Source organism: Sorex araneus, chromosome 1 (assembly GCF_027595985.1).
Source record: "Sorex araneus isolate mSorAra2 chromosome 1, mSorAra2.pri, whole genome shotgun sequence".
In the NCBI taxonomy this organism is placed as follows: Eukaryota; Metazoa; Chordata; class Mammalia; order Eulipotyphla; family Soricidae; genus Sorex; species Sorex araneus.
Genome location: NC_073302.1, coordinates 400,590,797 through 400,614,252, shown reverse-complemented (window position 1 = coordinate 400,614,252; position 23,456 = coordinate 400,590,797). Strand labels below are relative to the sequence as shown.

Sequence of the window (23,456 nt, the reverse complement as noted above, 5' to 3'; positions counted from 1 at the left end):
TAGAGAAATAAATCACAGAAATGTTGATTGATTCTGTTAAGATCCATGGCCAAAAAATAGGTGACAGACTTATCTAATCCAGTCTGCCAGAGCCTGAACTGTCCCTCCATTTAGATGGAAAATTGTGTTTTTGATTTCTGATGATGTAAAGGCCCATCTCATTTCCAGGTGGCTAGGGTATGGCACCAAATCATTGCATACATTTGATCTATACTAGTTATTCCATAAAGTCTGAGCAAGTAAAATTGTTCTTCCCAAGAAATCCCCTGTATTGTTATAAGAATGGAAGTTTTTAAAATGCCTTTGGAAATTAATTGTCTATTCCTTGATTAATTGCTTTTCCAAAGCTGGGTACATATAGATATATTACATTTTGTAAGCCCTCTTTATTTATATTTGAGGGTCTAGTCAATTTTTCAAATCATATTTTTAAGCCTTTTTGTGTTGCCTTTCTAGAAAAAAATAATAAAATAGTGTGCTAGAAATGCAATGATAAAAGAGAGAATAAAATAAAATAAACAGTTGCTGATCATTAAGAAATTCAAAACTTGAAGTATTGTTGTTGCAGAAAAAATGACAAAGATAAATGTAAGTGGTTTATAATATTTTCTAATTCTATCAAAATGGCTTCTTATCATTTCCTTCACCCCACTCTTGCACAGATGGAATATTATTCTTGAATTTAATTCTTCATTGTTAGTCTTGGTTTCAAAGTAAATGTTAAAGTTTTTTTTATAGTTATAATTATAGTCTCCCATTTAGAGTTCTAAGTTTTTTTTTAACTCAGTGATGTCAAATTCATTCATAACTTATACTAATTGATTTTCCTTTTAAAATTAACAGTGCTATAATATCTGGATTAAATTGCATCCACTTTTTATGGCCATATATCTTTTTATTTAATTATGCTTAATTTGTTACAGTGTGCTACATTTTAATAAAAGAACATCTATGCTTAAGAATAGGTAAGTCAGAGAAAATATCTTTTTCTTTCTTTCTTTCCTTCTTTCCTTCTTTCTTTCTTTCTTTCTTTCTTTCTTTCTTTCTTTCTTTCTTTCTTTCTTTCTTTCTTTCTTTCTTTCTTTCTTTCTTTCTTTCTTTCTTTCTTTCTTTCTTTCTTTCTGCTTTTTGGGTCACACCTGGCAATGCACAGAGGTTACTCCTGGCTCTGCACTCAGGAATCACCCCTGGCAGTACTCAGAGGACCATATGGGACGCTGGGAATCAAACTTGGTCGGTCCCGTGCAAGGCAAATGCCCTACCCTCTGTACTATTGCTCCAGCCCCGAGAGCAATTCTTAAACTGAATTAGCTTATTCTTTTTTTTTTTTTTCGTTTTGGGTCACACCCGGCAATGCACAGGGGTTACTCCTGGCTCTGCACTCAGGAATCACCTCTGGCGGTGCTCAGGGGACCATATGGGATGCTGGGATTTGAACCCGGGTCGGCCGCGTGCAAGGCAAACGCCCTACCCGCTGTGCTATCGCTCCAGCCCCAGAATTAGCTTATTCTTAAACTGAATTAGCTGTGTAGAACTGCACTGTAGGACTGTACTCCCATTGTTCATTGATTTCCTTGAGCGGGCACCAATAACGTCTTCACTGTGAGACTTGTTACTGTTTTTGGCATATAGAATATGACATTGGGAGCTTGCCAGCCTCTGCCGTGCGGGCAGGATACTCTCAGTGGCTTGCTGGGCTCTTCAAGAGGGAGGGAGGAATCGAACCCGGGTCTGCTGCATGTAAGGCAAATGCCCAACCCTCTATGCTATCGCTCCAGTACATCTAGAGCACAGTAGAAAATTTTGTTATCCTTAACTTTGTTTTCAGATCTTTGTAAATACTTCACATTTTGTAATTGTGAACTTTTGGGTAGTTCATCTATATCACGTAGCACAATGCTATACACACATATACACACATATATATATATATGCATATATACATACATAATTCTGTAGATTTACATATATATACACAGTTTGCCATTCTACATAGGCACAGTGTGTGTGTGTGTGTGTGTGTGTCCCTGTGATTGCACATGATTAAGATAAGCACAAGAGTGTGAAGAATGAGTGAGAAAAGAGGAGCTCGTAGGGGCTATCATAATAGTGGTAGAGAAAGATACAGGATGATTTCTTTGTTGTTTCTTTTTATGGCTTTTTTCTTATTCTTACCATTAAAAGTCAAGTCAATTAATTCTGGAGAGAAACAAGAAAGAAACTAGTTTTTAGAGAATGAACACATGCTATGTCTGAGATTGCAGTGGGATAGGGAGTATAGTAAAGCTTTCAAGTGCAAAAGAAAAAGTCACACTTATTGAGAACTGGTTACATATGCTCTAACTCCAAATTAATAGGAGGGGAAGTATACAAGTATAGTAGGAAGCAGTCAAAGACTGTGGAGACAAATTGCATTATCGGGGAATTTTACTGAAATATAATATTACTTCCTTAAACTATAAGGAACAAGCATCTAGGGGCTATATTACTATTTCTAGTTTAGAAGTCTTTATATACACATCAAGGAATAAGGAAGTTGACTTTTTGTACAACATTGACTCGTCTCTGAAATTGTTTATAATGAAAGACTACAGAAATCTCTACTTGAAATAAAATTCCATTTTTTTCTGAGATAGATACTACTTTTACTCATAACTGTAGCACTGTAGCACTGTCATCCATTGCTCATCGATTTGTTCGAGCGGGCACCAGTAACGTTTCCATTGTGAAATTTGTTGTTACTGTGTTTGGCATAGCGAATACACCATGGGTAGCTTTACCAGGCTTTGCCATGAGGCAGGTTGCTCTCAGAAGCTCGCAGGGCTCTCCGAGAGGGATGGAGGAATCAAACCCAGGCAGCCGCATGCAAGGCAAACACCCTACCAGCTGTGCTATCGCTCCAGCCCATACACACACACACACACACACACACACACACACACGAACTTTAGGCATGCCTATGGGTTGTCTTAACATCAGGCTAAATCAGGCTAATGCATGTACTTAAATGTTATGTAACTTATGCTAATGAGGTACTCATAAATTTTCAAAATGAACAATCTCAACATGCTTCCTTAGATCCACCTTTGTGGATATCAATCTCAAACTGAGTTTTACGGGTAAACTTTGGTTTCCTGTAGTTCCAGTGAAAGAAATATCCAGCAACTTTTTTGGTTGTATAGTCAAAGGTGCTTGAGTCATTGGCATGTGAGGTCAATGTATCTGCAAGTTAGTCTTAGGTTCTGATAGAAATGACATGCAATTATGCTGCCATTCTTGACTATCAGGACATGACTGGTGTGCAGACACTGTAATGATGAAAATTTCTGCTCAGCAATGGATATAGCTGAGATAAGCAACTCTCCTACATTCTACAGAGGGGTTATGTAATATGAAAGAGAAACAGAATTTAGAACCTCAAGGAATAAACCGCTAACTTAACCACTTCAAACAAAGAGAACTATCTCATAGTATGACTTAGGGATTCATATTTAAAATACTTTGAAGCTTGGGCAGTTACATTAGATTAGTGTTTTGAAGTACTTTGAGAAGTATTATTTGGGGCAGCATCAAAATAATCCTTCAGAATTATTTGGATAAGGAGAAAAAGGATATTCAAATACAAATGTAACTGATGGATAATAAAGAGAACATGAGACTAGTTTTGGGGGTGGCAGGGAGAACCCCAAGCATATGTCTGTAGGTCCTACATAGGATAAAGTAGTCCTAAGAGCAGTAGACATTGCAAATTCTTTTCTAATGCTGCCTCCTAGGAGGCAGTGTTTGTGCTACACAGGAATTTTCTTTACAGAAACCGTGTGTGTGTTATTTCTCCGGCAGTTTAGGGGCACGGGGGCCATTTTCAGGATTTCTCAATCTCACTGACCATTTGGCACTCAGGCCCAGGGACGTCATTGTCCTTAAGAATTCTTAGTGGAGGCTCGGTGACCATTCAGTGAGTAAGGTTCTTATCTTGCACATGGCTGACCCAGGTCTGATCCCCGGCATCCCATACAGTCCCCAGCGCACACCAGGAGTGATTCCTAGTCATCGTTGGGTGTCACCAAAGTAAAACAAGAGAAGTCTCAGTGGAGAACCAAACACCTTTTTAAATTTATTTCCTTTAGACAATTGGGTTTCTGGGCTTGGGACGATCACTCAGAGGACTAGAGTGCTTTGTAGTCATGCTTGAGCACTCTAGGCCCATCCCAAGCACTGCCTGCTGTGGCCCTGTCAGTCCCAGCACTGCTGGAATAGCAGCTCCGCATCCCTGGGCCTGAGTGCCAAATGGTCAGTTTATTCATAATAGCAAATTTTAATAAAAAATATTAGTGTAAGAATGTACTCAAGTATATATTTTGAAATTGAAAAGCAACAAGTTTGGAACTGTACTGGAAATTAATGCTAAATACATTTTAGGGGAAGGATAATGGAAGAATAATTTAAAAAATTCTGACAAAATTAAAAAGTGCACATACATGCATATTTGGTTCATTAGTTCACTTGTGAGGTTTTTTTACAGGGCTAGTGGTACTAAAGGGAGCTAAAGATGAACTATTTTCCATGAATAGACCCAAGAAACAGTAAAGATTTTACATTGTTGAATGGCTCATATTTACAACAGGATATTGCCAATGATATATATGATTAAAGCAAGGGTTAATACAGACAGATTTATTTTTTGAATGTGTGACAAATTTTATTTTTTATGCCTATAAGAATTGTTGTTAAGGCCTAGTTCAGTGATTTATGATTGACTGGTACTCAAAAAATATTAAGTGAATTACATTCTGTTCAATTGACAACTTAAATGATTCTTCACATACTGATCTATATTTCAAATACATGAATGTAATACAGAGCGTTATGAAGAAAAGTTCAAAAATGCTTTTTGTCATAAAAACCTGTCTGCCATTGTGGTATGCTTTATTTGGAGCTTGATACCATTTTCTAGGTTATGAAAGTGACTTTTATGCAGCACAACCAAGAATATGAAAGTATCATTTGAAAAAAATTTTACTCTTATTTTTCTAAGGAATAAATTATTTTTCTAAATTCTACAAGCAATTGTATTCTTAAAGTTAAAAATGTTATATTTTAAGCATTTGTATACTTTTTAAGGTATACGACCAATAATCCTAATAGTTTCTGATAGAGCATCAATATAGATTTCTCTGACTGTATGTTTTCATTATATACAATTTAAAATAATTCTAGAGCAAAGAAATAGTTATTTTTACATCTCCATCTTGCAAAAACAATTTTTACAAAGCAACATAATGACTTCTAGTTTTTGGTGAATAGTCAACTTTAAATATCTAATTGATGACACTGGAAAATCTGATAAAAGCTTGACATTTTTATTACACTAGAATAAATTAAAAATAGCCATACAGCTTAGTGGTAGAGAACTTTTCTGTCATGAATAAGGCCCTGTGTTACCTTCTCAGAACTAAAACCAAATATCCTGGAGGATACTTTGTCCATATAGGGACAAAATAATTCATCCCTCAACCTGAGAATTATATTTTAAAAATAAATATGGTGTCTATTAATTTTATTATATGAAATACTAATATTTGAAGTAATTCATTAAAGAAGGTTAATTCCAGAAATATGATTTACTAATATGGGATTATATTTAAGACAGAGAACCTTGTAGGGTTCAGAGTGGGGCACTATCACAGACTAACAGGCACTTGAAGTCATCTCTTGCCCACAAACAGCAAGACATTGCATCCCTCTCGGGGCAACTGCCTCTGAAAAAGTATTGGCAACTCAGTCATTCTAGCCCACAGTGACTGATGCCTAGACATCTAGAGAGATGGCAGTATAGGCTGGGTGAACATGGAAAAACCTAATTCCAATACCCAGGTTTTCCCTTCGTCAGTGCCTGATGAACTGGGAAACTACCTACTTCACAATTGCTTAGCTGCAGTCTTTACCAGAGAACCCACAAAGCCAGTGCAGAAAGCAATGGCAGCACTGGCAGAGACAGTCTTTGGTTCTGGCCATGAACCTATTAATCCAGACCCTGGGGAAATACGTACCCTTCCCCTCACCAGAGCTTTGTGAACTTCTTTATGGATATATCTGTGGTTCTCTAAAGCCAAAGGTGCTATACCCAAGCACCAGCCAACCCATCTCCTACTTGGGATGCACAGATATTCTTACAGATAGAGGTCACACACCATGACAAATCCACAGCTCATATACTTTCATGAAAAATCACAGTCGTTTTGTTTAAGGTCAACCATCAGAAAAAGTTTGTATACCTCAATAAATTAATTAAAGAAACACATTAAAGACTCCTCCAATATGAAATCTTCTATTTTGTAACTATCAATGTACTTTATGGTTCAAAATATTTGCATTCTTTACATTATAACATCTACCCAGTCAATTATTCTTTGCAGCGATAGATGACCTCATTTAAGAATAGACATTTATTTTATTTTTATAGACTTAAATTTTAATGAGATTTATTTTTTAGGGTAACACATAAGTTTTTCATGTAACCATCCTAGATTTTGATTTCAATTGAAATTCTTCTTTTTCTTTTTGGATAGCCAATGCCATTCTTTAGACTCGTGGACTGCCTAACGCCGTTTCTTGGAGTCAGACTTGGAGCCTCACACTTATGAGGCATGCACTCTACCACTGAAATTCTTTTGCGTAGTATAGGAAGTGTAGGTTTTAGAATAGTCATATTAGATCATCTACTAAATTTGTCTAATGTGATACATTTACGTGGTAAATATGTTTTTTTATTTAAAGTTGATTAAATTGGCTTAGAGATAACTGACTTAGCTAAACTTAGTATAATTTCAGAGTTGATATGAGTCCTTTCATTCTGTTCCAAGCAATATCTCTATGACAGGAAAAAGCAACTGAAGGAAAAAAGTAACATTTGCACAGAAGAAATTTGCTAAGAGTCTCCCAAGAAGATGTATCTGAATTACTTAAATTATAGCATCCACAAAATACAATTTTTCCTTTCAAACACCTATAAGAATGAGTTATTTGTACAGGAGAATAATGTATTAAATACTCTGTGGTCCCAAACTCAGAGAAAGCTTTGCGGTCTTTCTTTAAAATCTGATTTGTAATCTTCTATGAAAAATGCTTAGCTTAACTCTTGAGGGAACAAAACATAGGCGACTCTTATTTGCCAAGTTAAAGTCAAAGATCTCACTGACATTCCCAGCTGAGTTTTTTTAGAAAGTTCTATCAATATTGACAGAAATGGTAATTATTAAGGCAAGAAGATGCTTTGTTTTGTTTTGCATTGTTTTGCTTCTAAGTGTACAGGAACCTTGAGAACCACATGGAATCAATAACATATAGGGCAAATAAACAAAAAGAAGGTAAGGTATAGAGCATCTACCATACCAATGTGAATAGCATTATCATGGCACATCCTAGTCAATCTTATAGTCAACTAAAACAAGAATGTTTTGAGAAATTTGAAATGGGAATAACTTGTTGACAATCGACTGATTCCCAAATCTATTTTAGAATGATGCTTTTCAGTTTATTTGACTTGCATTATTTATAAACAACGTTGACTATCTATCTGCATGCAAATATTTTTGTCATGAGCACTTGATAAAATCATCACTTTCTGGAATATTTACAGTTCACTTATTATTACTTAACAGAGTATCACTGAGAAACAGAATCTCAATAAATCAATACTATACTTTCTAAAAAAATAAACTATCATCATATCAGCATGCTAAGAATTAGAGATAGCAATCATGTTCTTCACGAGCAAACAAACAAGTAGTTACAACGAATATGTCCCTCACTTCTAAATGAAATGTTTTGAATTAAATTCTCTTTGGTTGTTTTATTTAGTTTATGTCTCTGTGAAAACATTATTCCTTCCCTATCTAAACTTATTTATTTCCCACAACCCCGCCATCATCATTTCACTCTATTCTGATAGTTTACACTGCAGTCAACACTAGGTAAAATTGTATTGTGCATTGAAAATATATACATATATTTACTTATTTTATGCCAAGTTGTTTCTCAGAATGTTAATTTCCATGAAAGACTGGAACTTGGTACTTAGTAGATGTTAAATAAATTTTAAGTGAAAAAAAAGATGCAAATAAAAGTTCTTTTGAAGAGACTATAAGCTAGAATCAACAAAGTAGATCAATCATACCCTGCAAATTCCTTATTTTCTATAATAAATGTTTAAAAAACTCTAATTTATTTATGTGAGGAGCTATAAATTGTTTTGATATAGATTAATAGCCGTGGTCATAAAGTAAAATTAGAAAATTTTATAAATGATGAAAACTCTATACTTCTGTTATAATAACTAATTGTGGGATCATAAGGTCAAGTTTTTATCCTGATTGAAGATATCCATGTTAACAAATGTTGAGTGATTTTGGTTTCTTGATATAAACTACAGATTTATTTCCCCTATGTTAATAAAATATTTCATAATCAAAGCACACTTGTTCTGCAATAAGTTACTTCATGGTAAAAATGAATTATGATTTATAATCATCATGCTTAATTTCCTGTTGTAAAATTATATATAATTGATTTATATCTGTCATCTAAAATTTTTCCTTTAATCATCACTTTAAAGATTCATCATATATAAAATAAAAACATCCTCTTACTGCCCTTCATATATTCACACAAGATTAAAATAATTTAGAACATAAACTATTATGCAAGTATACTATTATGCTATAAATTGTACAGAAAATAATGACATCAATTTTAGTCTTCAGATAAAATTTATATTAAATAAAATGAAAGATTTTGATCTAGTGAATAATCATAAGAAAAAGTGAGTGGCGAATTCAATTATTTTTGTATGTGAACTTTTTTATCCTTCAAAGCGGTATTTACTAAAAAAAGCTCTCTATCATTTCCTTGATAGATATCAAGGATATCATTTCCTTTAGATCGTGAAACTAAATCAGCATGACATCAGGACACATTTTCCATTCTAAAAGTGAAATTTTGGGGCTGGAGCGATAGCACAGCCGGTAGGGAATTTGCCTTGCACGCGGCCGACCGGGGTTGGATTCCCAGCATCCCATATGGTCCCCTGAATACACCCCAGGTAATTCCTGAGTGCAGGGCCAGGAGTAACACCTGAGCATCACACGGTGTGACCCAAAAAGCAAAAAAAAAAAAAAAGTGGAATTTCAAGTTTATATTTTTGGTCAGTTTTCTTTATTGAAGTAATACGGTTTACAACAGTTTCCATGTTACTGTCTTATATTTGCAATGCTACTGCATCACCTTCACCACCAGAGCATCAATAACCCTTGACCACAGCTTTAGTTTCATTCTCCTTCTGTCCAACCCCCATGTCTCCTGTTTTTAGTTTAAGTTATCATTCCCTTAGATAGATCTCAGGGGTTGTTTCCATTGAGAATTGTATATTCCTTTGCTTTGTTTCTTTATGTTCCACGTGTGATCTAGGTCATCTGCTGTTTGTCTTTTTCCCTTCTGACTCACTTCACTTAGCATAATGCCCTCTAACTCCTCTTAAGTGGCAGTGAATTGGAAGATTTCATCTTTTCTCATAGCTCTTTAATATTCAGTTGTGTAATTATACTATGTTTCATAATCCACTTCTTCGTTGTTGGGCATTGGGAATGTTTTCAGATTTTCCCAAATGTACAAAACGCTGTGATGATCACTTTCATGCATATGTCCTTGAAAATTTATCTTTCAATCCTTTTGGGATAGCTGTCCAGTTTATATGCTTGTTCTATTAATTTTTTAAAGAAATCTCCACACTGTTTTTCAAAAATGCTGACTGAACTAGACAGTAATTCTATGAAGAGCGATTGAAAGCTCCTTTTTACCTCATCCTCACCGACACTACTTGCTGCCTTACTCCTTGATGTAAGTCATTTTCACTAATGTGAGATGACATCTAATTGACCTTTTGATTTAAATTTCCCTGTTAGTAAATAATAATGAGTACTTCTTTCTATATCTGATCATTTTTATATTTGGAGGATGTATCCTTGCAGCTCCTCTCTCCATTTTTCTGATGAGGCTATTTTTCTGTTGTCAAGATTTGTGAATTCTTTCTATATCTTGGATAGTATCCCTTTGTCAAATGCATTATGTACAAAATATTTCCTTGTCTTTTTACTTGTGAAGGTATCTTATTCTTCCAGCTGTTTGGAATTATTTTGTTTATTCCTATAATTATTTTTTATTGTTGAGGAATGATTAATAGAAGACTGAGACTTATTTAGTAGAGCAAATTCTTTTTACAAAGGGCTTGTCAAAGACACTTGGAAGTTAGATTTCTGAACCACAATCTATATACAGAAGATCTGATTGAATGATGTTTGGAGTTCTGCTCTGTTAGTGGAACTCTCATTCTGCTTCTTCAGCTATCTTTATTTCTGTACTAGTAAAAATAATATTAAACACTGAACTCTGAACTGTTAAATGCATTCTCTACACCAAAAGATTCATAGGATCTGAAACTACACATAGATGTGAAGTTTTGTTCATTTTGTTTATTCCTAAAGATTTTGATTACCCATGACTTTAAATTTAATTCACATAATCACATTTACTCTCATCTTTAGTTTAGTTTAGTTCGTGAAATACATGACACAGTTTTTAAAATGTACTTTGGAAAAACATAGGTGTGTGTGTGGGGGGGGTGCGGTGTAAATAAATTTAGGGACAGTTTATATCAATTAACCTCAACTGAATTCCCAACACTTCTGATGGGAATGTCTAGGGACTTCAAATCTTATTTTTGAATATATATTGAAATTTTATTCATCATCTTTAATATGTGGGGCTTCATGATACAAGTCAAGGTAACAAAAACATTTCAAAGACAACATAATGGGAGAACTTGTCTACATAAATAACTTTGTGGGGAGATTGAGACAGACAGATGTAGGGGTCCATGGGAAGGGAGGTGGATACAGAAGATGGGTGCAATTTGGAATTATGTGCATGAGAAATCATTATTAATATTACAAAAACCACAGAATCTCAATTTTTATATGCATATTATCAATCAGCTTAAGGAATACTATAATGCATTTCCATTGGCAAAATCATGCTCAGAATAACAGTCAGGTTAGAAAATTGTATTGATTTCATGTTAGTATATGAACAGAACATAGTAATTTGTTCCAATAGCCTAACTACATTTTAAATAGGTCTTTGAACTCTCAAGATCAGCTCACATCATTTGTAATTGAGTAATTTTTTGAGTGAGCTTATGATTCATGTCAGAAATTGAGAGTAAGAAAGATTTACAGCAGTTTATAGGAATAAATTGTGTTTATTTTAAATCTAATAGCAGAAGAAATATCTCAAAAAATACCAGAAACTTGTAGTAAATTGTTTTTTAGTAATTGACTTTAAGCCATATTTACTAAAATATTGTTCTGAAAAGATTACAAAATTAATGATTTATTGAGCCAGAATCCTAGTTATTTTTTTTCTCTTTTAATGTGTGTTCATTGTGAATAGACTAAATTCTTTCTATCACCATAGCATTAGATGCTTCAAGGTATAAACCTTTCATCTTTAAGGCTGCCACACTGCCTGAACATTGTAAATATTATGTGACTGTTCTGATTCTTCTCTTTTGACTTTTAAATAATCTGTTACTGTCACTGTCATCCCGTCGCTCATTGATTTGCTCAAGCGGGCACCAGTAATGTCTCCACTGTGAAACTTGTTGTTACTGTTTTTGGCATATTGAATACACCACGGAGAGCTTGCCTGGCTCTCTGAGAGGGGCAGAGGAATCGAACCCGGGTAGGCGGTGTGCAAGGCAATCGCCCTACCCATTGTGCTATTGCTCCAGCAATAATAATATTGACTTTATAACTTAGATTTTGTCTTTAAAATATAACATAATGACCTGTAAACTAATATTTCAGAACCAATATACTTGGTGTCCAGGGTATGGCTAAAAACAATACAGCCTCTTCCTTTCTTCAAACAAACTCCAATATTTACCAAAAGAATTTTCCAGTTACCAAAATGCCAAATGATCACAGTTGTTTCATGTCTTCTTTCCCCAGGTCAATTCATGAGTTTTCTAGATTTCCTGTTTGAAAATCCATGAAATTTGCCATTTCTATTGTTTTATTTTTAACACTGAGATTAAAATGTTTTATCAAGATGACTATAATTAGCATAATTTTGTGTCAGAGATAAACTATAGCTTCTCAGAAGTTATAAAACATACACAAGGAAGGTTCTGCATGGATTTATAATGAAATTGTCATTTCCAGTGCTTCACTTATTAATTAGACAGAACATGACCAAAATGGCAGCAGAAAAATGTGAGCAATTCAATACTGACCATAAGCACATAATAATAAGCCACTCACCCTCGACCTTGGTTCTGATAGAAGTCTGCTTTGATTGAATTTTGAAACACAAAGGATAATAATATGACAATAACAATTGGCAATGTTCCCAGATTCAACTATCTAATCTTGTGTTAACAGAAAGAAGATTCTACTAATAAGGAATCAGGGTATTCAGTAGATGTCTAGAGCAGACTGAAAAATTGATACCTTAAATGTAAACCTTGAATATTACCTCATACATTCAAAGTTCTATCACTGTCTCAACTAAACTTATCAAAAGGGAATATTCTCATCTACAGATGTTGCTCGGACCAAAAAATCAAAAAGCTTGCAATCTTTTCTGTAAAGTATATGCTTCGGAGTACCTACTCTGATCACGGGCCATTTTTTATCCATTATATTCCTGGAATAAAAAGAAGGAAAAAGGTCACATTGCACTGGATTTTATGAATTATCATTGCACTACCATTAACTTTTGCTTTATGAGACATTTGGAATAAAAGGCAGTAAAATCTTTAGCACTTAATATGATTAATACTATATATTGTGGAGCTAGTCCTCAAAATATTTGAAAAATTAGTGGTCTGTCTCCTGAAATGAGCAAAATAGGTGGCCATCATTCAAAAAAATTTTTACGTGCTAATATCGCACACTAAGTTAAAAAAATAAGACACTAAAGTTACCTTTTACATAGTTTTTCTAAAAATATATTAAGGCAAGCTAACCATGGCATATTCAATATGTGAAAAGCAGTAACAAGTCTCACAATGGAGACATTACTGGTGCCCTCTCCAGCAAATCGATGAACAATGGGATTATAGTGACAGTGATATTAAGGCATAATTATGTAAATTCATAAAGACTCAATCCCTCGGTTCCTAAAGATTCAATTAACATTATAGTTTCACAAAATTTGACTGAGAGTTAAAATAAATACTAAAAATCTATCAACTATTAACTATCAACTATCTCATAATATCAGTAGAATTTTGATTCCATATATATCCAGCCAGCTACCTTTATTAAAAATAAATAGATAAAAATGAATTTAAAAACTAGAAAAGAAACCCAATTCATATTTATATTCTTTAAAATAATTGGAAATGTATATTTAATTTTGCCTTCAAGACAGCATGTGGATTTAAATATTTGCTATTTCATTTTTGTTACCATCAGTAAATCAATAACTATATTAGTTCAATAGAAATCACAGTCACTGTCATCCTGTTACTCATCAATTTGCTTGAGTGAGTAGGCACCAGTAATGTCTCCATTGTGAGACTTGTTACTGTTTTTGGCATATCAAATACGCCGAATATGCCATGGTAGTTTGCCAGGCTCTGCGGTGTGGGTGAGATACTCTCAGTAGCTTGCTGGGCTTTTCGAGAGGGGAGGAGGAATTGAACCCAGGTCAGCTTCATGCAAGGCAAACACCCTATCCGTTCTGCTATCAATCCATCCCGAAATTCATATGGAAATAAACTTTGAAGTTTGATGCCAGCTAGATACATGCAAATCACTCATAGGAAAAACTATGAATCAGAATGTGAATAGCCAGCTCATATATGACTGACACTCTCAACCATGAAAAGCCACATGGTAACTTTTGATAAACAGACAGAATCAAATGAATTAAATAAAACCCAAATTTGCTTCAAAGTTTGTTTAATGGGTCTATTCCATTTCATCTTGAATACATTAAAAGACAATTTTAGAACCCAAACTATAGCACTTTGCACCCAGCTAACCCAGGTTTGATCCTTGGCATCTCTTACTGTGCCCCAAGTACCAACAGGAGTAATTCCTGAGTGAAGAACCAGTAGTAACTCCTGAGTATTGCTGGGTGTAACCCGAAAACCCGAAAAGAAAAAGAAAAAAAAAAGAAAGAACCTAAATGTTTCAAATAGAAAAAAATAAATAAAAGACAAGTTAAGCAAAGCAGGTACTTTTATTTGTAATCCAAGACTATCAATGATAAAATAGGGTCATTGATTTGAGTTTCACATAGCATGAAATGAAGTTTGTTTAATTTGTGCTTTGCAATTTCTAACCCATGTCCTTATGTGTCAGGCAATGGGCAAGCAGGTGTCCTATGTGAGTGTGGATTAATCATCTCTTTGATTATTTAGTAAGAAACTAATTTCCCTTATACAAAGAATTTAAGGTATTTGTGTATATAGAAGATAATTTCAGTCCTTTTTGTCCTTGTTTAAAGTCACTAAGCATGACTTAAGGAGTTCTTCTCACTTTAAGGATCTCATTTTCCCATCCTATAATTCCACATAGTCTATTGGAAGTTTGTAACACGTCTATATTTTAAAAGATTTGTCCCTGAGAATTCCCAATGCACAAAACAAAGCCTCATCACAGGAAATGTATGGAATAACATACTATTATATAGATAAAGTAGAAATAACTAAAAGGGAAGAAATAAATTACAATTCAATGAATGAGTGAAATATGTAAATGCTATTATTTGTGACTATGGTAAATTGTATACAAGTGTAGTAAATTATACCATTGGTGATACTGATTAAAAACCAAAATGTATGAATCCACACATTTCCTGTATTATTGTTTACAATGAAAGAATTTGACACACTTTTATTCCTAATGATAAAAGAAGTGATAGGGATTAGAAGGGGGAGGAGAAGGAGGAGGAGGAGGATGGGATGAAGAAGAGGAGGAAGAGGGGAAGAAGTAGAAGAGGAGGAGAAGGAGGAAAAGGAGGAGGAGGAGGAAGAAGAGGAGGAAGAAGAGGAAGGGAAGAGGAGGAGGGGATGAGGAAAGGGAGGAAGAAGGGGAGGATGGGGAGGAGGAGGAGGAGAAGAACAATAACAGCAACAACAACAACAATACTAGAATAACAAGAATAAAAAGAACAAGGACAAGGATAAGATATAAGAACAAATTAGATTCAGTATATTTACACAATGGCATGTTATTCAGTTTTTAATAAACTCAATGAAATCATTCCATTTGTATCACTCTATCACCTTCATCCCATTGCTCACCAATTTGCTTGAACGGGCACCAGTAACATCTCCATTGTGAGACTTGTTATTACTGTTTTTGGCATATTGAATACGCCACTGGGAGCTTGCCAGGCTCTGCCGTGCAGGCAAGATACTCTTGGTAGCTTGCCGGGCTTTCCGAGAGGGTTGGAAGAATTGAACCTGGGTCAGCTGCATGCAAGGCAAATGCCCTACCCACTGTGCTATCACTACAGCCCATTCCATGTGCAATAACATGATATGCATAGAGAGTATTATCCTCAGTGAAGTCAGAAAGAAAAAGTAGTGTTTGTATGCTTTTACTAATATGTGCTACATAGAAAAAGCAAACACATTAATGTGCTAAATAAAACAAAACTCAATGTTAAGGTTTTAGAACCAGTTAATAGACACCAGAAGTGAAAAGAGCAAATGGGCTGATTAAATATTGACCAAAAAATTGTATGTTCAGGTCAAAATTTAAACTTTCATTGATAAATTTAATGCAGTATATACACATGTTGGTTTTCATATAATGTGCAAGTGAAACAGATAATATTGTTACTTTAAAGTTGCAAAGTTACTTCAGTAAAACTCCTTCCATACAAACATTTGAATTTTAACAAATTGAGCAGTTTCAGAAAGACAATAACAAGAACTGCATTATTAATCTTAGATATCACTTACTCTATAGACAAGATTCATCTTTCATTCATGTAGATTGTCACTCTCAGGAAAAAGTTAAGCATTCCATAAGTTAAGGTAAAATTTTACATTTGACATTATCTTTGTTTCATAATGTTTGGTCAGAGAAGGAAATGCAGCCAACCATGATTTATTTAAAAATGAGAGCAACAAGCGATGTGCTTTCTTTCCTCTTTCTATTTACCAATGGGTCAAATAGTAAAGAAGAAATATAAAAGTTTCTTGAGGGCTGAAGAGATAATACAGTGGGTAGGACACTTACTTTGCATGTGATTGGCCTGGGTTTGATCCCTTGCACTGAATATGGTCCCCTTAGTAATCTTTAGAAATGATCCATGAGCACAGAGCCAGGAGTATCACTGTCACTGTCATCCTGTTGCTCATCGATTTGCTCAAGCAGGTGCCAGTAACATCTCCATTATGAGACTTGTTGCTACTGTTTTTGGCATATCAAATATGCCACGGGGAGCTTGCCAGGCTCTTCCCTGCGGGCGAGATACACTTGGTAGCATGCCCGGCTCTCCGAGAGGGGTGGAGGAATCAAATGCGGGTCGGTCGAGTGCAAGGCAAATGCCCTACCCGCTGTGCGATTGCTCCAGCCAGGAGTAAGTCCTGAAAACTTCTGGGTTTGCTCACTTTCAATAAGATATTCCTTAAGCCAGAGAATGAAAACACAGACTATAAAAACCTAAGAGATATAGCAAAAGTGTTACCAATGGGTAACTTCATAGAAATATGGCTTATGCCAGAAAACAAAAAAAGTTCAAGCAAAGAGGCAAACCTCAAAATTTAGGAAACTAGAAGTGTAATAGAGCACCCAATCATCTTGAAGGAAGGAAAAAATAAAATTAGAGCAGAAATCAGTGATATAGAAAGTTAAAAAGTTACTCAAGAGACAAATGAAGCAGGAGCTGTTTATTCAGAAGAATAAACAAAACTGAAAAAATCACTAACTAGACTGATGAAGAAGTACTGCACTGCACTGCACTGTAACACAGTAGTCCCATTGTTGAAGAAATAAAAGAATAAAAATTCAAACAAATAAGAAAACAGAAGAAAGGGGGATAAATATGACACTTCAAAAATGTAAAGGATCAAAAAAGTTAATGTGAACAACCTTTCCTTTCCCTTTTAATTTTTGGGGAAACATAACATCTAAAACAAGTTTATAATGTTTCACAATATGTTAATGGCTTAGATAATTTTTAAAAGCGTACTGTGGTCAAGAATGTCAAAAAGAAGAAGCCAGGCATTCTGGTGAGCAACACGGCCGGAGAATGCTCCGGACCTGAAAGCGGGCCAGCAACACCGGGGATCCAGACGGAGGAGATACAGCTGGTACACCTTCTCCAGATAGAGCCCCGGCGACACTGAGCAGCAACTAACATGGCTCCAGGATGCGGGACTGGGATGGCTCCGAACCATGGGGGGGGGGCACTGGAGTGGGGCAGTGCCAGCCCAGCCTCCAAGTGGCCCCGGCTGCCGGAAGTCACGCCCTCGACCCACCCTAGGCACCATCTTCCCACATTCAACAGAGAAGAAGCTGGGCATTCTGGTGAGCAATGTGGCCAGAGAATGCTCCGGACCCGAAACCGGGCCAGCAACACCGGGGATCCAGACGGAGGAGGACCTTTTCTAAAAACTGAAAACATACAATTTTTTAATGGAAAACTAATTATCAAATGCTTCCTTGGTAGTAGGGCTTCTCTTTCTTGGGGGAAAACTCCAACAACCATAGTGAGTTTTGTGTTGAAATATGGAAAGTAATCAAGGTAAAGAGAAAATGAAGTTAAATTTATCAGTTATACAGTTGGAGGGGGGGGCAAGGACGGGGGTATACTGGGGTTTTTGGTGGTGGAAATATGAGCACTGGTAAAGGGATGGGTGTTTGAATATTGTATAACTGAGACATAAACCTGAGAACTTTGTAACTTTCCACATGGTGATTCAATAAAAATTTTTAAAAAATCAAAAAAAATGTCAAAAACAATAAATTATTACTGCCAAATTAAAATTTTCTATTTATTTCCCAAGTTATCATAGACTTCATTTATTATAAAAATGGTTATTAAATCTCTTTTCCAGAAAGTATTTGTTAGGGATGTGGTTTAGGAACACATTTTGGAAAGGAAAAGATATGTTACTCTCAAACTCAAATATTAGTTTTGAAAGTAGACCAGAAATGACACTGGAACCAAGATTCTCTGTGGTTTGGGACTTTATGCATCACAATTATTTGAGACTATTGTCCCCTTGAAGAGAAAAATGTTTATGTTATTAAAGGTTAGGGCTATTTTCTAGTTCCAGTGACAGTGGTTTATCTTTTATAAAACAACTACAATGAGAAAATATGACAAAACTCTAATACCACTCACTATCTAACTCAGTAGAAAACTTTCCCATTATATCAGAATTTATTCAAAAATAAATTGAAAGGTGGACTGTTTAAATTTTATTAGGACTAAGTTGAATCTATGAATACATTTGTCGTTATTTTTAAGGAAACTCAACAATTTGATCTCTAGTTTTCTTTCTTTTCAATTATGAGTATTGCATCCTGTGATACCATTGAATGTCTCCTATGCATGATTACTATAAATATGTGGATAAAGCTGAAGGGCTAACCTCAATATACTTTGAATTTTTTTTCAAGGTGTGTGTGTGGGGGGGGATGCTGGGGACTGAATGCACATCTCAAGCATAAAAATCATGGAGCTTTACCACTGAGCCATAGATCCTCCACTTTGACTTTGGCAGACTACTTCATAGTGCTATTTTGTGCTTCTATCACTCGTTTCTATCCCAAGTGTCATAAAATGTTCAAATCTCTCTCTTTTGTGATATTAAATATAGTCACTGATTCATTATTCCATTAAAACTCTGCATAGTATAGTGATATTTTAATGATGTCATTCTTTTTTCATGAACAGGCATATTTCTAGAAAGGGAAACATTCTCATCAACTGGTATGGTTAACTCAGGTGAAAAGTTGAATATTCCCCCTACTTATTTACCAAACTTTAGAATAAAAGTTGGTCCACTAGAATGTTGTAGAGGAGTCAGAGTCAATTTTCCTGCCCCACTATTTCTTTCTTTATTTATTTTTCCATTTCTAATCTGATTATTTTTATTTTTTTTAACTTTTTATTAAATCACCATGTGGAAAGTTACAAAGTTCTCAGGTTTATGTCTCAGTTATACAATATTCAAACACCCATCCCTTCACCAGTGCCCATATTCCACCACCAAAAACCCCAGTATACCCCCTGCCCCCACCCCCTATCCCCTACTGTATAACTAATGAATTTCACTTCATTTTCTCTTTACCTTGATTACATTCCATAATTCAACACAAAACTCACTATAGTTGTTGGAGTTTCCACCCAAGAGAGACAGACCTACTACCAAGGAAGCATTTGATAATTAGTTTTCCATTGCTGGAAATGAAGAGATATGTAGCCCCACTGCTACAAGTACATAACTCTCTTTTTTTTTCCTTTTTCCTTTTCCCTTTTTTTTCCCCCTCATCCCCCTTCCCACGCCTCATAGTATGGTGTACGCCACGCCGCGTCAGCCAGCATGGGGCTTTTGCTTAGTTCACAGTCCAGAGAGGTGGCTGCTACATTAATAACCTTCAATATTTCAACAAAAATTTACTGTAATTATTTGGAGTTTCCCCCCAACTCAGACCTGTTCAAAAGGAACCGTTTCACATTGCTGACAATTATAAATGTTAAGTCGCGAGGATGCTGCCGCTTCCACGCGGTTTTGGATTTCTGTATAAAGTCCAGGGAAAATTCTGCCAGAAATTACATAGCCCCGCTCACAGTCCCAGTGCATTGCTGTAAGAAGTCTCTGAATTCAAAGTCTTTAGGCGCAGAGGGTCCGATTCACGCTCAGTGGCTCCGGATTTATCTGGGCCAAGGGCATGCCAGTTACGCCCCCTTCCCATGAGTTCCTGGGAGCCCCAAAAGTAAAAACCGAATACCTCTGGCTTTGGAGTCTTAGAAGATGGCGCCTGCCACGTGGGTGCTGCCAACCCGCCATTTTCCTTGCAGGAAGAGAGGGTGGGGAGGAAAAAATCCACCCCCTGGCAGCACAGAGTTGTAGCTCAGTTCGCAGTCCCAGTGCATTGCTATTAGATGCTGCGCTGGATGCCCGAATGTGTTAGATATCTGGAATCAAAGTCTTTAGGCGCAGAAGGTCCCTCCACTATTTCTTTATAAATTAATTTTTATTATAATTATATCATAGAGGGTAGCACTGTAGCACTGTAGCAGTGTCATCCCATTGTACATCGATTTGCTCAAGCATGCACCAGTAACGTCTCCATTGTTAGACTTGTAACTGTGTTTAGGATATCGAAACACAGTTACATGCAGGCAGCATACTCTCAGTAGCTTGCCAGGCTCTCCGAGAGGGGCGGAGGAACCAAACCGGGGTAGGCTGAGTACAAGGCAAATGCCCTACCCGCTATGCTATCGTTCCAACCCATAATTATATCTTGTAATATAAAATTTCAGGAATCATGTAATCCATTGTTAATGTTTTTTATCCATTCTCAAATAGCATTGTTTTGGAGGCAATGTAAGTCTCTTTCAATAACTTTTGTTTATTTTCATTTCTTTTGGGTTTAAAAGAACAAGTATCTTAACGCATCCTTTTTTCCACAGATGATCATATATTCTATGCATTTTATTAGGGCAAAGGTAATTTCAATAAATTTAGACTGCAACTTTCTTCACACATGCAAAATACACTGGTAAAATAAACAAGCATGCACATTCTGAAGATCTAGTTCAAGCTGTCATCAATTAGAGCCTCTTTCAACTGAATTTTTAAATCTTTCTTCATGATCCAGTAGTCTTTGATAGCCTACTTGAATTTTAGTGTATTCTATTCTTTTAAAGAACAGAATATTCTTTTAAAGAATATTCTTTTAAAGAATAGAATATGTCTCTACCGATTTCAATGCTTAGGCAAAAAGAGTGTTCATTCATGTTTTCCTCTACCTTGGCTTTTATTTTTCCAGTACCATATCCTGGATATCATTCCAAAATTGTACATAGAGAGGTTTTAAAATTATTCTATAGTTATATAATAATTTACTAAAGGGATGGAAAATTACTTCACAAATCCCTCACTGACACAAATTTCACTTGTTTTAAGGCATTTTATTTTTCACAAAGCATGCTGCTGTGATGCAGCCTTATCAGTTTTTGTTTTAGGATCTATTTATGTGTAGCACACTTTGTCTAGTTTATTTTTTAAACTAAAGTATGGATATGATTATAAGAGGGTTCCACAAGGAGAGTTTTATGATATAAAGTATAGTTTTATACTTTAATTGTTATATTGGTATGAACCTATAAATGTGATAAAATCTCCTGCTTTGGACCAACGTCAAGCTGCTGGTTTTAATATTTTATTGTACTTTATTGTACTTGTGCTCAATATAACTACTGGAGGAAATTGTGTAAAGGATATATAAAAGCACAAAATTTATTAGCACTACTTTAGAAACTTACTTCCTGGAATCTTTACTTATCTCAAAAATGTTTAAAAAGAATTTCTAACATATTTGCTTTGACACCAAGTTGTGTAATGAGAAGATTCTAGCTCTACGTGTCCTCTCCCACGCCTCAATTCATATCCGTGTGCCCTATCTTCAACAACATATAAAGTGACTATATGGACTGGAGCGATAGCACAGTGGGTAGGGCATTTGCCTTACATACGGCCAACCCGGGTTCAGTTCTTCCATCCCTCTTGAGAGCCTGGCAAGCTACCAAGAGTATCCACCTACATGGCAAAGCCTGGCAAGCTACCCATGGCATATTTGTTATGCCAAAAAAACAGTAACCAGTCTCACAATGGAGATGTTACTGGTTCCCCCTGAGCAAATTGATGAACAACGGGATGACAGTGCTACAGTGCTTAAACCATTAGCTGTGGTCCTAGTTCATCATAACAGATGACCTTAAATTACGAGATCAGGAGACATACAAAGTACTGAAAAAAATGGCCAAATAAAGAATCTTAGAAAAAAAATTTCTATTAACACATTCATCTTGCATTCATTTCTAACCTCCAAAACTGCCATTTCTATTGTTTAAGTTATCCTGTATGTATGTTATCCCTAACAAAATAATAGTGGTATCTTTAAAAATAATACCAATTATAACTGAAAAGAATCAGAAAATACATTAAGGATAAGTTTTATGAATACAAAGTTATGCATGAGGCAATGGTAGAGTACTTGCAAAATTTATTTAAGGTCACAGCATGAGCAGGATTAAGACTTGAAAACAAATTTCTGCTCACTTAAACATGCTTTTTCTACTGCATGGAGCTTGTGCCAGAATCTTATAAACTAAGATAGATTTTAAAGCATTGTGGAAGAAAAATCAAAGCACTATATAACTCTATCTAAACTGAGGAACAAATGTTTTCTACGTTAAGTGCTTTGGATACGACAGTCCCAAGTGCAAATAAGATTTTAGTTAGTTCCAGCAGAAAAGGAATCTATGGTATGGTGACAAAGTGATTGAGGGAAAGGACTGTTGGGACAGTGGTGGTGGGGCGGTGGGTAGTAGCACAGCAAGTATAAATCAATAATATGGAAAATGCTATAAAACATGGCATAAAATTAAAATGCATGTATATTTTATTAAGTTAAATATCAAGGAAGAAATGTGGGGCCTCATTAAAATGGCATTTAATAGATTCCGCATGTATCAGAATATTCAGTTGAAATTTACTAAATGACTATGGAGGATTTCTATCTAGAGTCTGGAAGAACACATTCATTTAATTTTCTTTTTTAAAAATAAATATGACCCTAATTTTACCCAGTTCAATTAATATTCTTTTACATTTGACTACATTCTTTTATTTTTTTTAGTTTTTATTTTTATTTATTTATTTTAATATTTTATTGAATCACTGTGAGCTACAGTTACAAAACTTTCATGTCTGAGTTCAGTCATACAATGAACAAACATCCATCCTTCCACCAGTGTACAGTTTCTACCACCAATCTCCTTAGTATCGATGGACTTCCATCCCACCCCTCCCGCTGCCTCTATGGCAGACAATTTCCCTCTTACTCTCTCTTTCTCTCTACTTATGGGCATTATGGTTTGCAATACAGATAATGAAAGGCCTTAATGTTTAGTCCTTTACTTTCACCACACATCTCCCATCCCAAATAATCCCTCCAATCATCATTGACTTAGTGATCCCTTCTCTATCCTAGCTTCCTTGTCCCCCAGCTCATAGGCAGGCTTCCAACACTGGAGCAATATTTCTGGCCCTGTCTCTATTGTCCTTGGGTATTAGCCTAATACTATGATATTTAATATTCCACAAATGATTGCAGTCATTTTATGTCTACCCC

General features: G+C 35.4%; 1 protein-coding gene and 1 non-coding gene across 11 annotated transcripts in view; one reads left to right on the top strand and one right to left on the bottom strand.

The window, feature by feature from the left end:
• Nucleotides 1-23,456, bottom strand: part of MAGI2 (membrane associated guanylate kinase, WW and PDZ domain containing 2) — a 1,445,467-nt gene that overhangs the window by 1,037,745 nt on the left and 384,266 nt on the right. The window lies entirely within an intron of this gene.
• On the top strand, nucleotides 3,064-3,310 carry LOC129400997 (small nucleolar RNA SNORA53). The gene has a single exon (XR_008628031.1). It is a non-coding gene; the product is annotated as a small nucleolar RNA SNORA53 (small nucleolar RNA).